This window comes from Ictalurus furcatus, chromosome 19 (assembly GCF_023375685.1).
Source record: "Ictalurus furcatus strain D&B chromosome 19, Billie_1.0, whole genome shotgun sequence".
Lineage (NCBI taxonomy): Eukaryota > Metazoa > Chordata > Actinopteri > Siluriformes > Ictaluridae > Ictalurus > Ictalurus furcatus.
In genome coordinates, this window is record NC_071273.1 from 4,446,676 (window position 1) to 4,463,200 (window position 16,525).

A 16,525-nucleotide genomic window follows, 5' to 3' on the forward strand; every position below is an offset into this window, starting at 1 on the left:
AACAGGCAAAGGGTCAGGCAATTGGAAAACAGGCATAAACTATTCAAAGCAAAATCAACAACAATGAACAAGAAGCAAGATCAATGAACATAAAACAAAACAAGGAAAGGGTACAGAAAAAAGTATCTCATATAGTGTGGAGTGAGTGTGAGATTGGCAACAGGTGTGTGTGTGATTAGAATTCCAGAGAAGGTGTGTGTGGGGGGGGGTGTAGTCCATGGTTGGCCATGTTTGTAGGCCGCAGTGCAGGATGGGAAATGTAGTCACTGGATTTCTGTGATATGACACTTTGGCACTGCATTCACACAGGTATTCAAATTCACAATTTCAACTGTCACCAACCGTCGTGTGTGTGTAGAGGTATAGTCCCACTTTTATTAAATCATATCTTTAATCATTATGGTGTAATAAATTATTGTTCTTAATTATTATCTGTTGTGTATTTACACACAGCGGTTAGCATAAGATTAGCTCACTTACTATCAAACATGGCTAATTATATTATTTACAAAAAATTTCTTAAATTTCTGACCAAAACATTACCACTGTTCAGTGGCGAGGCCATAAACTGAACAGAGGGTGGGCCTGGGTAAAACAGGGTGGGCACAGCTTTGAAAATAAAACTCAAAAGTCAGCAGTCGCTCAAAAGAACTTACGTGACTGCAAAAAAGTGGCCAAAGGGCTGAAAGTCTTTCACTCAATAGGTTTGTTCATTTGCCACTTGTTTATGTAGCGTACACACACACACACAGATTTTGAGTGAAAAAAAGGAAAAAAGGTCTACACTAATTTCTGTGATTAAAGATGACGTGTACGAGAGTCAGGGGGAAAGACACGGTGTGGAGTCCGTTTCAGAGAAGGTAAACTCTTTATTGAACTAGTCTGTTACACGGATACACACCACGCAGAAATGTTACTGAGCAACGTCACTCAATGCAGCTTCTCAAAGTATTGCTGGCTTTAAAAGTAATGAGTCAGGTTTTGTAGAAGGATCTCTGTTTATCTCTATTTTTAATGCACATGTATCTAACTGTAAGTACATTTATTTAAAGCACAAATTATTCTGTTACTGTTTGTCTTAACAGATGATTTAAGCAGCCTGTACATTTATTGTGGGATGCAGAACCAGGATAAAGCACACTGGGTCATTTCTTCATACTGCAAAATGTAAAAAAAAAAAAAATAAAATAAAATGAAAAGCATATTTTTAGGGTTGCCGTGGTAATCACAACAATTTTCTGCATCATCAGCATCAATTTGATGGTTAATATTGTGCTCATTTTGGGTCGACATGTACAGTAAGATTACTTAATTTCCACTGTACACCATATTCCAAGTTTAATCAGTACACTGTCACGAGTCGAGGTCGAGCCAGAAGCAGGTGCACATAATGACTTTTATTGAAGCAACGAACTGAGAAACAAAGACACTAAGACAACTTGACTAAACACTGTGGCATGAAACCAAACACTGAGTCATAAACAACACGAATCTAGGACTACTTGGCATACTACTGTGGCAACACTAAACATAAACTAACAAGATCACGAAACATGGAACGCAGCGGTCTAAGACAACGAAAGACAAGCTAATGGTGCAGACAAGGACTATATATACACATGAGTGCTCATTAACCAAAACATGAATCAGGTGCAGGTGGTCATGTGACAACTAGAGCAGTGCAGTGGCTGATGGGAAGTGGAGTCCAGAGTTTCCCGATACGTGACAGAACCCTCCCCCAAGGGCGCTACTCCCGGAGTGCCCAAAATTATACGTCCTCCATCTGGTGGTCCTGGCCCCCTGGAGAAAATGTCCCCCGCAAAACCAGGAGGCCGGGCGGCTTCTACAATGGCACAGGGGGGCTGAGATATTTCCTCGGCAGAGCATGAAAGCGGGGCGACGTCCTCGGCAGAGCATGAAAACGGAGCGACGTCCCCAGTAGAACTGGAAGACCGAGCGACGTCCCCAGCTGAACTGGAAGGCAGAGCGAAGTCCCCTGTGCGGCCAGGGAGAGGAGCGTGGGTCTCCTCGAAGCAGACGGGGGGAACGCTAGTTGCCATGGAGCAGGGGGGCTGAGCGACGACCTCAGCTGAACAGGCGGGCTGAGCGACGACCTCAGCTGAACGGGGAGGCTGAGCGACGTCCACGGCGGAGCACGAAGGCAGGGCGACGTCCTCGGCGGAGCACGAAGGCAGAGCGACATCCTCGGCTGAACAGGCGGGCTGTGGCGCGGGCGGAGCTTGGCTGGCCGTGTCGGCGGGCTGTGGCGCGGGCGGAGCTTGGCTGGCCGTGTCAGTGGGTTGAACTGGGGCGACCGGGTCGGTAAACTTCCATGTGACAACACTGAAGAAATGACACTTTGCTACAATGTAAAGTAGTGAGTGTACAGCTTGTGTAACAGTGTAAATTTGCTGTCCCCTCAAAATAACTCAACACACAGCCATTACTGTCTAAACCGCTGGCAACAAAAGTGAGTACACCCCTAAGTGAAAATGTGTAGTACATTATAGAGTAGTGCATATTTCTTTCAAATAAAAATCATTTTTAAAGTCAGTAACTGTTTAACTTAGTAAAAAATCTCTGGATTTCATTGCTGTAATTAGAAACGTCATTGATGTTTCAAAACAAATTCTGGACAGAAATCTACAAGTTATGAAATTTGAGAGTTTGGAGAGGAGAATCATGCTGAAACTAGACCAAATCCAGGACAACATCACAGCAGCGGTCGGAACAATGCAGCAGTCAATGAGCCAGCCAAGCACATCTGTCTCTGATCTTATAGAGGTGCTAGAGGTGCCTTGTAAGACTGTGGAGGAATTAAAAGAGCTGTGTGATAAGCTGAAAGATGCTGGTAAGAAGATGGTATGTGCCACAACACAAGCAACATTACTAGTCATTGTTAACCTGAAATCATTTAAAAACAATTTACTCTTGTGATTAATTGCTGATTGTTGTTTGTAGATTCGTTATCTGTGTCTTCAGAGTGGAGGCAGCTTGGGAGATGGAATTAAGAGGATGCTGAAAAAATTGGAGATAACTCCTTATGGAAACATTACAGTTACAAAGGGAGAAAGGGGAAACGTAAATTTCAATGATTTCCTAATCAATGATGCCATAATATGTACGTTTCAAAACTTCTCACTGATGACTAATAATGTGTCTGTGTCAATCCCCAAGATTCAAAAATTATTTGGAATGCAGAAAGGTTGTGTTAGATTTCCACTCATCTCAGGAATCTCGGCTTTATGTCTCCAGATCTCCGTCATGCTTTCTTTAGCCTATTCTACAATTCTACAATTATTTACTTCTATTAACTTTTACTTCTGTGCTGCTATGAGCTAGAAAGTGTGGCTTTCAGATATCTGGGGAGCCTAAGTGAACACACACTGACACATGCATGCTCACAGTGACGTCCGATTTATTCATTCACAACAGGAGTATTATACATATTGATAAGAAGCAGTGCGTGGACGGTTTCTACTGGTCCAAGTGTCGGACAGATTTAACCAAAACACACAGCACATAGTCATGATACAGAATGAGTCCTGTGTCGTGTTGAAATGAAAATACATGTGTATTTCCAGGATTACAATTCTTATTCAAAGAGGTAATTAAATGAATACAAGGTAATTAAATGAATACATTCATCATAGGTATTTGATAGCAGTTCATAATATAAGAGAGTACATGATATAAGAGAATTTCCTTTCAGGTTATAAATAAGAATGTACATTGTAAATGTAAAAGTTGTTAGTTCTCAGTATGTAAATATTCATACCATGGAATATTATGAAAACAAGAGTAATATTGATGCTTTTTGAATAGAACTTTAGTCTGAGTTCTAGTTTAAATAACTGTGATCTCTGTATTGACTCAAGGTGTCTGCAGTAAGTCATACCCACACCAAAATCCCAGAGTGTGGAGGAAATGATTTCTGTGACCCTAAAACATGCCCCATATCATGCAAAAACAGCAAAGCAGGCAAGTGCATTATTCTAGCAGTTATAAACAATCAGCAAAAACAAAAACATTTATTATTCTCACACTGATGGATGGACGAACAGAGTTAGACAGACAGATAGATGGATAGACAGACAGATAGATGGATAGACAGACAGATAGATATAAGGACAGACAGAGAGATAGACAGATAGATAGATATACAACAGATTATAATTTGTACCTGTCTGTCAGCATTATAGCTTTGGGTCACACACTTTGATCCGGATGATCAAACGCATAATGGAGTTCCAAATATCGAGCGTAATTAACAAAAAGCTTCTTTAGCTTTACGCTTTATGTAACAACTCTCCAAATTGATGCTGCGGGCAATAATATCAGAACAATATCAAAGTACATAAAATAACAATATAATTCAATTTACATACTTGATGTCACAGTAAAACATGAATAGAGGGCATTTTTATGATCTCTGATCTGTGACTGAGATGCCCGTGTGACGATCCTGGAAACGACACTAGATTATGAGCTCATACTCAAGTCATTTTTTATTTTTTAAGCTTACGTGGCTTCGTCTCTAAAGAGATCGAGCAATAGCTGTATTTTAGTGTTTGCTTTTACACTACACACACTGCATAAGTGGATGACACCATTGTTTTAACTTAAAACACGTAGCTAGCAGAACATTTTACATATATAGGCTATAAATTTGGTTGGTGAGGGAGAAAGGGTCAAGTGAACTGATTTGGAACAATCATCACCCACCTAACCAGTTGATCCGGATGAAAAGCGTAAATGCGCGCGCAATCGGGTGCCAAAAGTCACGCATAATTAACAAAGAGTTTTTTTAAGCTGCAGACAATATCACAACAACATCAAAGATCCTAATAAAAACAATCAATATATGTCATGAGATAACTTACATTACTTGATGTCACAGTAAAACAAGAATAGAGGGTATTTTTTCCTGCTGTGAGTACATGATCTCTAAGCTGTGCCTGAGATGTGTGTGTGACAAAGTCGCCATGCAAACGAAGTTCTTTATGAGTTACATTATGAGCTCATGTGTAGAGATCGAGCAGTATGATGTTTGCATTTACACATATGCACAATGAGTAACAACTATCCAAATTCACCCACTTTAACGTTTGAGTAAAAGTTCACACCAATAATGATGACATAAACAGGTACAAATGAAAATATTAGGTTCAAAAGAGACTTGGGTGAATGCCTTTCAGTTTTAACAGAATTTTGTCTCCCTCACCTGTAAAGAGATTGCTATGCAACATTTTAAACATATCAAATCATAACACTACTGAATGTGTTCATTTCGTTGTTTTAGGTTAGAAGCCACGAGAAGAATTGCTATCAGAATAACCCCGGCCACAGCTGACAACCAGACGCACACACACACACACACACACACACACACACACACACACACACACACACACACGCACACACACACACACACACGGAAAGAGCACAGCACCTTTACAATTGCTCAATTAAAATAAATGTACTTTGTTCATTTATTTATTTCACTGACTGGGTTCAGCTTGTGTTCATGTGTTTTTTCACCTGCTGTTCCTAATAATCCCTCAGGTGTTTTATGAGAATGAGATCTGGGGAATTTTATCCAGGGGTCAGAGGTCGTTATACACTCAGTGTAGAATCGTGTGCAGTCTGATTCACTGTGCATGATGAACACACACTTCTCATGTCTCTGAGTCTGTTTAATGTGTTATAATTAAATGAGTGATGTGTTTATAAATGTGTTCTCTATTCCCCAACAGTGAAATGCAGGAACACCGGAGTCTTCATCTCACACACAGATGTTCATCACACCCTGAATATAAAAGAAAAACACGTGAATTAATAACCACAAACTGGACTGTGGTGCTTCATGATCAACATGTAATCATCTCTGCTCCAAGAGAAACATCATCATCTCCTGTTTATAATTAATCATTCTACATTTTTTCATTCTTACTAACATCTGTGTTATAACATTTAGCGAGAACAAATGAGAACTTCCACAAGTTCTAACAGGAAAATGAGCAGATATTTACCCATCACATCCAATTATCCAATTTTGCTCTTATCCAATCGCAGGCTTTGGAGTTTTTTAAATAATGAACACTACCGTGTCATTTAGCTCTTGTTCTACATTTATATTTAAGTGCAGACTTTAAGAAGAAGCCGAGGTGAATGTTACAGGAAAGACAGAAGACACGGTGTGGAGGTAGGGTGCTGGAAGAAGCGTCAGAGTGAGTAAAGTGGCTGCTTAAAACAAATATCTGTGGCATAAAAGATGATCATTTTAATGAGCTTTAATGAGAGTTGAGAAGAAAGTGTGCTGCTTATCAGAAACAGGGAAAAGCAGAGATCATCTTGTTCAGACAAAAGCAGCAGTATGAAGTCAGAGATAGCAGGCTGTCACAAGGAGACCAGGTGTTCATTTACAATCACTCTCATGCACTCATTTGTGATATTTTGTAGACTCTGTCTGACTCCCTGTCTTCTACCTTCACATGAATTTTAAATCAACACACTTTACTGAACACAAAACAGCATTAAAGACAATTGTTAGAAAAAAAATGATTAAATAGAATATAGTGACATTTCTAAAACTGGTTTTATTTCCTAACCTGGTGATCTGATATTTATTGGAACTAAAGAGAAATGTACAAATGAGGTTAAATTATTATTATTACAAACTAATGATCATTTACTAGTCTTTTATTTTTTCACAATTTATATAAAAAGTTCATGACTCACCTCAGTGTCTGTAGTTTGTAATGTTTATCATCCTTAAGAGCAGAGAGCAGCTTCACTCCTGAGCCTCCTACATAATTATCAAACAGATCCAGTTGTCTCAGGTGTGAGGAGTTTGATCTCAGAGCTGAAGTCAGAGCAGCACAGCCTTCATCTGAGACACCACAACCAATCAACCTGTACAGAGACACAATGACACACTCTTCACTCTCTCGATCTCAGGCAGAGGAACAACAGCACTGACTTTCCTCTGGTTGTAGACAGTTTCTCTCATTGTGGACTGAGTAACACACACTAGATCTTTAGAAATGTTTTAGTAACTTTTCCCTTCACACATCTCAACAAAATCTCTTTTTTAATCAGCGTTCACATGAACAGAACTTTCTTGAGAAGATCAGACTGTCCATAATCAGAAGATTAGAACATGTTTTATTATTAATGATTTAAAATATGATCTTACCTCAGTGTCTCCAGGTTACAGAGAGGATTCTCCAGTACAGCAGAGAGACACTTCACTCCTGAGTCTCCTATTTTATTAGAGGACAGATTCAGTTCTCTCAGGTGTGAGGGGTTTGATCTCAGAGCTGAAGTCAGAGCAGCACAGCCTTCATCTGAGACACCACAATTATACAACCTGTAGAGAGACACAATGACACTCTCTTCATCAACAGATTTTTATCTTGGTTTAAAAAATTACTTTAAAGATGATGTGTTTGTAAAATGATTTTATTATTCAGAATGACATGAGGATTTAATATAACCTGTTTATTATAATTAACAGTGTAATTAAAATGATCATACTGAGTGTTATATTAAGATTCTCTCATCTAATATCTCTCTATATATTTATATTATTACAGAATGTAGGAAGTAAAAGTCTGAATCATCATGAAAAACAAACACTGTCATGAATTAAAAGATACAATGGATAAATTACAAAAGTATAAAACATTAATTCTTGAGAGGATTAACACTCATGTCTTTTCAAAACCAGATTACTCGCTGATAATTTACTGTTAAATAAAAAGAAACAATCTTCCTCCTCAGGACATTGATGATGAACCTAAAACTTCTGCTTCAGTCTCACTATTAGAGAATGTGTCTTACTGAGGAGCAGGTCATGTGACTCTCAGAGAGATGATCTTACTTCAGTTTCTCCAGTTTACAGTGAGGATTCTCCAGTACAGCAGAGAAACTCTTCACTCCTGAGTCTCCTACATTATTATAGGACAGAATCAGTTCTCTCAGGTGTGAGGGGTTTGATCTCAGAGCTGAAGTCAGAGCAGCACAGCCTTCATCTGAGACACCACAATTATACAACCTGTAGAGAGACACAATGACACACTCTTCATCAACAGAATTTTATCTTGGTTTACTTGCTATGATGATGATGTGTCTTTCATTTTGAACTTTCTGCTTTCTCTTGATCAATCACAACATATAATTATTACTGACCAAAACATTATCACTGTTCAGTGGCTCCCTTAAAAAAAAACTCTACAGGAATCCTGCAGGATTTTCATTTTTCTGCAGGATGTTTGCTGGAATCCTGGAATGATGAAATCCTGCAGGACACATTGACAAACTGCGCAGGATTTTCCTATAGGGTTTAGGATGGAGCAGTACAATATAAACATGCAGGAATTTCCAGCACAATCGCTGCACAAGGGAAAACTCCTGCAGGATTTTATAATTCCTGAAGGACTGCTGCTCACCTCCTGCAGAAATAAAATAAAGTCCCCAAGTACTTAATCTATCCTGCAGGATGACTTCTTATTTTCTTTAAATGAAAAAAATCTGCAGGTTATGTAGTCGACAAAATTAATTAAATGGTAGATCTGCTCTGAGTGGGAAAAACATGCTGCTTAAACAGTGGTAGATCAATGGTTAAGATGTTGGACAAAATATTGTTTCAGAAGAAACCGATAAATCACACGAATTGTTTCAGCTAAGTATTCTTTTTAATCTATTAGGAGAACCATTATAACTGTCGGATTATTATTTGGTTGTGGTGATATTTAAAATAATTTAATTCAACTGATGATTTTAACAGAAGAAATAGTCAGAATGGACCACTGCCCCATCAGATTTTTATTAAATAAATTCATTCAGAAAGTCTTCAGATTTTGAGTGAAAAAAGGAAACCAGGCCTACTCTAATTCCTGTGATTAAAGATGACGTGTACAGACACAGACATCATTTTGTTTTTATCACAGTTAAAATGACTTTGTTTTGGCGTTGCCCCATGCACTCCTCAACCAACTGCACTTCTGTTCTTCATCTCTCAGATGAGTCCAATCTCCACTCTGACAGCGTGCTCCAGTGTTAACACAAACTGAAATACACTTCATCTTATTATATCCTCTGATTACAGTGTACGAGAGTCAGGGGGAAAAGACACGGTGTGGAGTCTGTTTCAGAGAAGCTAAACTCTTTATTGAACTAGTCTGTTACACGGATACACACCACGCAGAAATGTTACTGAGCAACGTCACTCAATGCAGCTTCTTAAAGCAGCAGCTCCTAGAGAGTGAGAACTGATTTCATAAAACATTCATTCTGAGGAGAATTAACACTCATGTTATCTCTAAACAAGATTATTACTGATAATTTATTGTTAAATAAAATATTCCTGGATAATAAAGCTAATCTTTGACCTGGCTCAGGAATGTTAGACAGGGATATGCATGTATGTATGTGTGTGTGTGTGTGTGTGTGTGTGTGTGTGTGTGTGTGTTTGTGTGTGCTTGTGTGAAAGAACCCAGAGAACACAGAGTCTCAGGAAACTCGTTGTCAGAAATAATCACAGTGCTTTTGTCTAAAAAGTAATTCAGGGACCTATTACCACAACTTAATTAAATTTGTGATTGCAAGATAAAAATTCTAATTTACTGATTTGATTAAATATTTAAAGTTGTAAACATTGTTTTGATGAGACGTGTTGACATAATAATGTTGTTAATTACATCAACTTAATATTGTGTGTAATTTAAACTGAAATTTCTGCATTAATTGACTTAAAACAAAATTTAAGTTGTTGTACATTTACATTTATTCATTTAACAGATGCTTTTATCCAAAGCGACTTACAAATGAAAGAATACAAGCAAAGCAATCTATCAAGCAGAGAACAATTCAAGCAGTGCTACCACACAAAATCTATTAATTGAGTTCTAGAAGAAAGTAGTAGAGTAATGAAATTAAGTCTTGATAATTTCAAGTCACTAATGTCAAGTCCCCTCCCCTACCCATTTAACATGTCTGGACAAATTCAGACAGTTAAGACTGTGTTAGAGGAGCTGTAGACTGGACAAACACTATACAAAGGACATTTCAATGTGAGTATCATTTCACTTACAAATAAATTCTACTAAAGCAATGAATTTGGGACATATTCTCAATTGTGATATGACCAACAGTGGACTCGTGTATAGGTTAGGCTACACCTGCTAATACAGTTGATGGACTATTTTGCACAACTACACGTAGCTAATGCTAGTCATATTTAGCAGTGTAATTTGAATATCTACTCTTAGTTTACCATGGCAGTGGATAAGAATGATAAAGTTTAATTTGACAAATCTGCTCATCTACAGACGGCTTTTCATTTGTGCTATAGGAAAGATAAGCATGATTACATTTTTGCTTATTTGTGTAAACGTCAACTACATTGTTGTACATAATTTCATATATTGATACATTTTTTTTGTTTTAAATCTTTTGCATTCACACATATAGCCTTCTAGCTCCATTGTAGACAGTTTGCTCTTTGAGCAGAATTAGCAGCCTTTGGACTGTGGATAGTTCTATGAGAGGGATAAAAGTAGCAGACGCAGAGTGTTTCACTTTTGTCTATATTGCTCATTTCATTCAGTGCTTTTATGTCTATAAAACCTGCAGAGATGTTAGGTATGATATTTGTATTGTAAATCACACTGGATTTTAGTTACTATTGTTATACAACATAAAGGGAGTCATTTTTCCTGGTTTAAAAGACTGTATTCTACTGGAGAAAATCTAAATGGAGCAAAGTAATTTTAAAATGATTGTCTACTTCACAACTTGTGTTCATAATTATGGTAATTAAGTACATGACACTTAAATTCCTTTTAAATAATGTGAAAAGAAAGTGTGTTTGTCTGTGTGTCATATTTTTGGTTGGCTGTGTAAGGAAATTCATTATTAATCATTTGCTTATTTTTTCACCAGCCGTGTGTGTGAGTGTGTGTGAGTGTGTGTGAGTGTGTGTGTGAGTGTGTGTGTGTGTCATAATTTTGTTTGGATGTGTGTCTGTGTGTCATATTTTTGGTTGGAAGTGTGTGTGCTTTTATAGACAGGGTCGTATGCATGCGTGTGTCTCTGTGTCTGTGTGTGTGTGGAATACATCGGAACGGGGTTTTACGGGGTTGACCTTTGACCTAGGCATGACTTTCGGAGTGCTCGACTTTTGTATATTGGAATGTATGCATGTGTGCAACGTGTGTGGTGTCTGTGCATGCGCGTGTGTTTGTGTGTGGAATTGACCCATTCTATGTGAAAGTAAAGAACGTGTGTGTGTGTCTGTAATGCATGGGAACCGGATTTAACATAACTATTTTTTATGACGCCAACATAAATATATATTTATGATGAAGATCCTTTGAACTGTCAGGGTCATTAAATTTTATGATCTTGACCTTTGACCTAGACCTGTCAAAAATAAGGTTACAATATATACAAACTATTGCTCTCTCTTACATACATCTGACCCAAAGACTGAAAAATCATCAGTGTGCAGTGAAACGAAACAATATTCCTCCTCAGTACACTAATGATGAAACTAAAACTGCTTCAGTCTCACTATTAGAGAATGTGTCTTACTGAGGAGCAGGTCATGTGACTCTCAGAGAGATGATCTTACCTCAGTATCTGCAGATTACAGTGAGGATTCTCCAGTATAGCAGAGAGACTCTTCACTCCTGAGTCTCCTACATTATTATCAGACAGAGTCAGTTGTCTCAGGTGTGAGGGGTTTGATCTCAGAGCTGAAGTCAGAGCAGCACAGCCTTCATCTGAGACACCACACTTACACAACCTGTAGAGACACAATGACACACTCTTCATCAACAGATTTTTATCTTGGTTTACTTGCTATGATGATGAGGCGTCTTTCATTTTGGACTTTCTGATCTCTCTTGACCAATCACAAGATATAATTATCACTGACCAAAACATTACCACTGTTCAGTGGCTCCCTTAAAAAACTCTACAGGAATCCTGCAGGATTTTCATTTTTCTGCAGGATGTTTGCTGGAATCCTGGAATGATGAAATCCTGCAGGACACATTGACAAACTGTGCAGGATTTTCCTATAGGGTTTAGGATGGAGCAGTACAATAGAAACATGCAGGAATTTCCTGCACAAGGGAAAACTCCTGCAGGATTTTATAATTCCTGAAGGACTGCTGTTCACCTAGTGCAGAAATAAAATAAAGTTCCCAAGTACTTAATCTATCCTGCAGGATGACTTATTATTACATTTAAATAAATAAAAACTCTGCAGGTTATGTAGTCGACAAAATTAGTTTAAAAAACAGTAGATCTGCTCTGAGCGGGAAAAACACACTCTTAACTCTTAACGCACCAACACACCTACAACACACAACTGGCAAAACGGCTAATTTCATGCTCAAAATCACACACTGTAAACGAAACTCCAACACTAATTTTCAAAATAATACACTAACACAATAAACTATGTCTACCAAAACACTAACACATGTTCTCTTCCAGCAGGAACATTTAGTCAATCATAGCACAATGTCATAAAAACACTAACATCAGATGGAATTACAGAAACTGCATAATTTTATATGTGTCAGGTCTGCCCTTATACAATAGACATTATATTATATTGATCATAGATTGTGCTTTGCAACACAGTTTCTTTTGAAGCCTCTCTACATTTTTGATTTGTTGGGTTTAGTAAATGCATGCATTTTGTTTCTTTTGCTGCAGAAATTCAATACAAAAAATGAATCCCATCTCAGAGTAGCTGTATAGAATGTACAGTTTATGAAAAAAAGAAGACAGACAGAATTGCTGCAGTAATAACTCTATTTGCAACAGGACATTACTGCAAGATAACAAAAATATGCAATATAGCTGCTGTTTACTGTGTGAGAATACAACATATACAAACAGAAAAAGACACAGAAGAAAAGTAAACAAAAAGAAAGAAGTAATCTTCTAATCTGCCATACAGGCATACAGTCACTGTACAGTAATACATGGTAAAATTACTGTATTTACACTTTGCAGTGAGTGGAGCTCTTATACAATATCCTACCTGGTGGTTTCTTGAAAAATCCAGACAATGGATGCCACTGTGTCCCGGTTGAGATTCGGTTGTGCTCATTCACTAGCCTCTCTGTATGATAGCCCGTGGTTTATGACATGGTCTATGACAGTAGGTCTTATTTCATCGGGTACCCTAGCTCTGGCCCTTCTCTGAGCACCACCACGCATTCTAACTCCTCTCTCTCTATGTTGTTCTCACCCTTGCCCTTGTCCCACTCATCTCCCTGGTCCTGGTACTCATCTTCCTCTCCCTTGTGTAGGCATTTTTCTTACTTTTTTTTGTTGCTCTATATGGTCCCGTTTCCACACAAGATCAGCCAAAGAGGTCCTCTTTTACTGTATACCATATACCATATGGTCATGCGACTGAAAGAACCTCAACACCTGAGTGTGTTTCCTAGATGGAAATCAGCTGTGATTGATCTATTTATATAACTTCAATCAGCTGTTTCTCAGTAGCAATGGAATAAAATACAGGGGATATATGGGTTTCAATTCACAATATGAACAGCTGTTCACTTTGACTTTAGCCTATAAGTTAGGTTTAGAACATGATGTTATCTGTTCAGACACACAGTGTGAAAGCATTTGTAAATTTGGCAGTCGAAATCCATTGCTTTGGTCTTGGTTGAGCTTCTGTGTAAAAGAAGTTCAAGCATTTTAAATTTGTGTTAACTGTATGTATTTTGTGTCAAAGCAACAAGAAATGTGTTAATTTTATAACCTACACAGACGGATGTTGTGCTAACTGTGTTAAGAGTTTAGTAAAATTGTTAAAAGTAGTGAAAAAATTGTCACAGCAATTGTAAAAAAAACTGGAAAAAGAATATGGTGTACTAAATTATTGTTCTGTTATGTATTTACACAGTGGTTAGCGTAACGTCAGCACACTTACTATCAAACACGGCAAATTATATTATTTACACACAGCGGTTAGCGTAACGTCAGCACACTTACTATCAAACACGGCAAATTATATTATTTACACACAGCGGTTAGCGTAACGTCAGCACACTTACTATCAAACACGGCAAATTATATTATTTACACACAGCGGTTAGCGTAACGTCAGCACACTTACTATCAAACACGGCAAATTATATTATTTACACACAGCGGTTAGCGTAACGTCAGCACACTTACTATCAAACACGGCAAATTATATTATTTACACACAGCGGTTAGCGTAACGTCAGCACACTTACTATCAAACACGGCAAATTATATTATTTACACACAGCGGTTAGCGTAACGTCAGCACACTTACTATCAAACACGGCAAATTATATTATTTACACACAGCGGTTAGCGTAACGTCAGCACACTTACTATCAAACACGGCAAATTATATTATTTACACACAGCGGTTAGCGTAACGTTAGCTCACTTACTATCAAATGCGGCTAGTTTTATTATTTACAAAAAATTTCTTACATTTCTGACCAAAACATTACCACTGTTCAGTGGCGATTCCAGAAATTGAACAGAGGGTGGGCCTGGGTAAAACAGGGTGGGCACAGGTCTGAAAATAAAACTCAAAAGCCAGCAGTCACTCAAAAGAACTTATATGACTGCAAAAAGTGGCCAATGTGCTGAAAGTCTTTCACTCAAGAGGTTTGTTCACTTGCCACTTGTTTATGTAGCACACACACACACACACACACACACACACACACACACACACACATACACACACACACACATCTAACAGAAAGTCACAAAATGAAACAGGTTGCACAAAACAGGCTGATAAAATGAGAGATGTTTGTACTGCTGTGTTTTACAGGAATTTTTCTCATTAAAAACTAGAAATTATTTTCAATGAAACACCAGCTACAACGATCCAAAATGCTACAGCAGCCTATGTGAAATTAAATCACACACCTTGGGCAACTTTCCCAATTAATACAGACACAAACATAAACAAATTCGTGTTGCACTGCCTTTCAACATTTTAACATTAGTCTACATAGACTACAACAGGAAGTGAGGAAATGTGCAGATTCACCCTGTGAAGTGTCGTAGTTACATAAGTAGACAGAGACCAAGAGGTTTATGGTGTTTAACTGGTACCATTTACAGGCCTAGCAGTTCATACTTAGCATTTTTTTATTCAAACATAACTTTTCTTATAGACTCTGTTAAATCATGAGGTATATAAAATATTTAGAAAATATCTATGAAGTGTAATCAATATGTATAACTAACTTTTGGATAGCTTAATTAAGTGCAGTCAATATGTAACCTACATTTAGAATTACTACTTAAAGCATAATCGAATAATCTGTATGGGTTAAAAAGCATAATCTATATGTATAATCAATAGTTAGAAGCATAATCTAAATCCATAGAAGAATGTTTGATCAAGTTATATTCTGAGTGTGGATTGAGTTAGAAGAATTCTGTATCTAATCTAAAACTATAAAACACTTCCAACAGGTGGTATTCCAAGTGTGTAAATTAGGTGCTTTGTGTTTGTCTAAAGCAAATTCATTCTATGGTAGTAAATTAAGAACTTGTGTTTGTCTAAACGCAGCATCACTCTGTGGAAATAAATTAGACACATTCCAGAACTGGGTTTCTGAACTAAGCCCCCTAAGCTTGCAAATCAATGACAAAAGAAGAGATAAGAGTTCAAGGGAAAAAGTACCAAGATGAGGCTATAGGGTGAAATACGTGACATAGTAAAAAACCCAGGTCTGGTAAAACTTTTAAAGAACATACAACTGACTATGCATGCACCACAAAGATAAGGTATCATATGGATGGGAATAATTAGTTAAGGCAATGGTGTTTGCCTTAAAAAATCTGTTCTAGAAAGAAAAGATGAATGCCACACCTAGGGATAATTTTACTGCGTCAGGGAGGTATATAAAGACATGCTTGTTTATGTACAATTTGGACTCTCTGCAGACAGTCACACTTTGTTGGTTTTCAATAAAGTTTACTTACTTTTTGACATCTACTAAACTTTCTGTCTCTGAAGTTTTTTACTTAGGCTAAAAAGGTTGATTTTATTCACAACAAATTGGTGACCCCGACGTGATCGGTCTAGGAGCAAAGAGGGAGACTCTGCCGGCGAGGCTGACCCTGGAGAAGCCGTGCAAGTGTGGCCACTCAAAATAAGGTATGCAGTCTTATGCTTTTTTTCTGGATAAGTACTTGCGTAGGTTTCCTATGGGTCAGCATGAGACGGTGTTTTTCCCCTCACAAAAGCTCCTTTAAATTATGATCTAAATTTAGAAAAGAGGGTTTTTTTACATCTCAAAAAATCAAAACTGCATGCAGTATATATATATATATATATATATATATATATATTTTATGTGTGTGTGTGTGTGTGTGTGTGTGTGTGTCTGTTGTAGTGTTTTGTCTTGAGCAATGTGTCTGTAAGCCTGCAGTGTCTATGTGAAAAATGGAGTCAGATAGAATACTGAGGAATGAGGAT

General features: G+C 37.7%; 1 pseudogene; it reads right to left on the minus strand.

Annotated features, from left to right (window-relative positions):
* LOC128622998 (NACHT, LRR and PYD domains-containing protein 12-like) overlaps positions 1 to 16,525 on the minus strand; it is an 88,298-nt pseudogene that overhangs the window by 30,681 nt on the left and 41,092 nt on the right.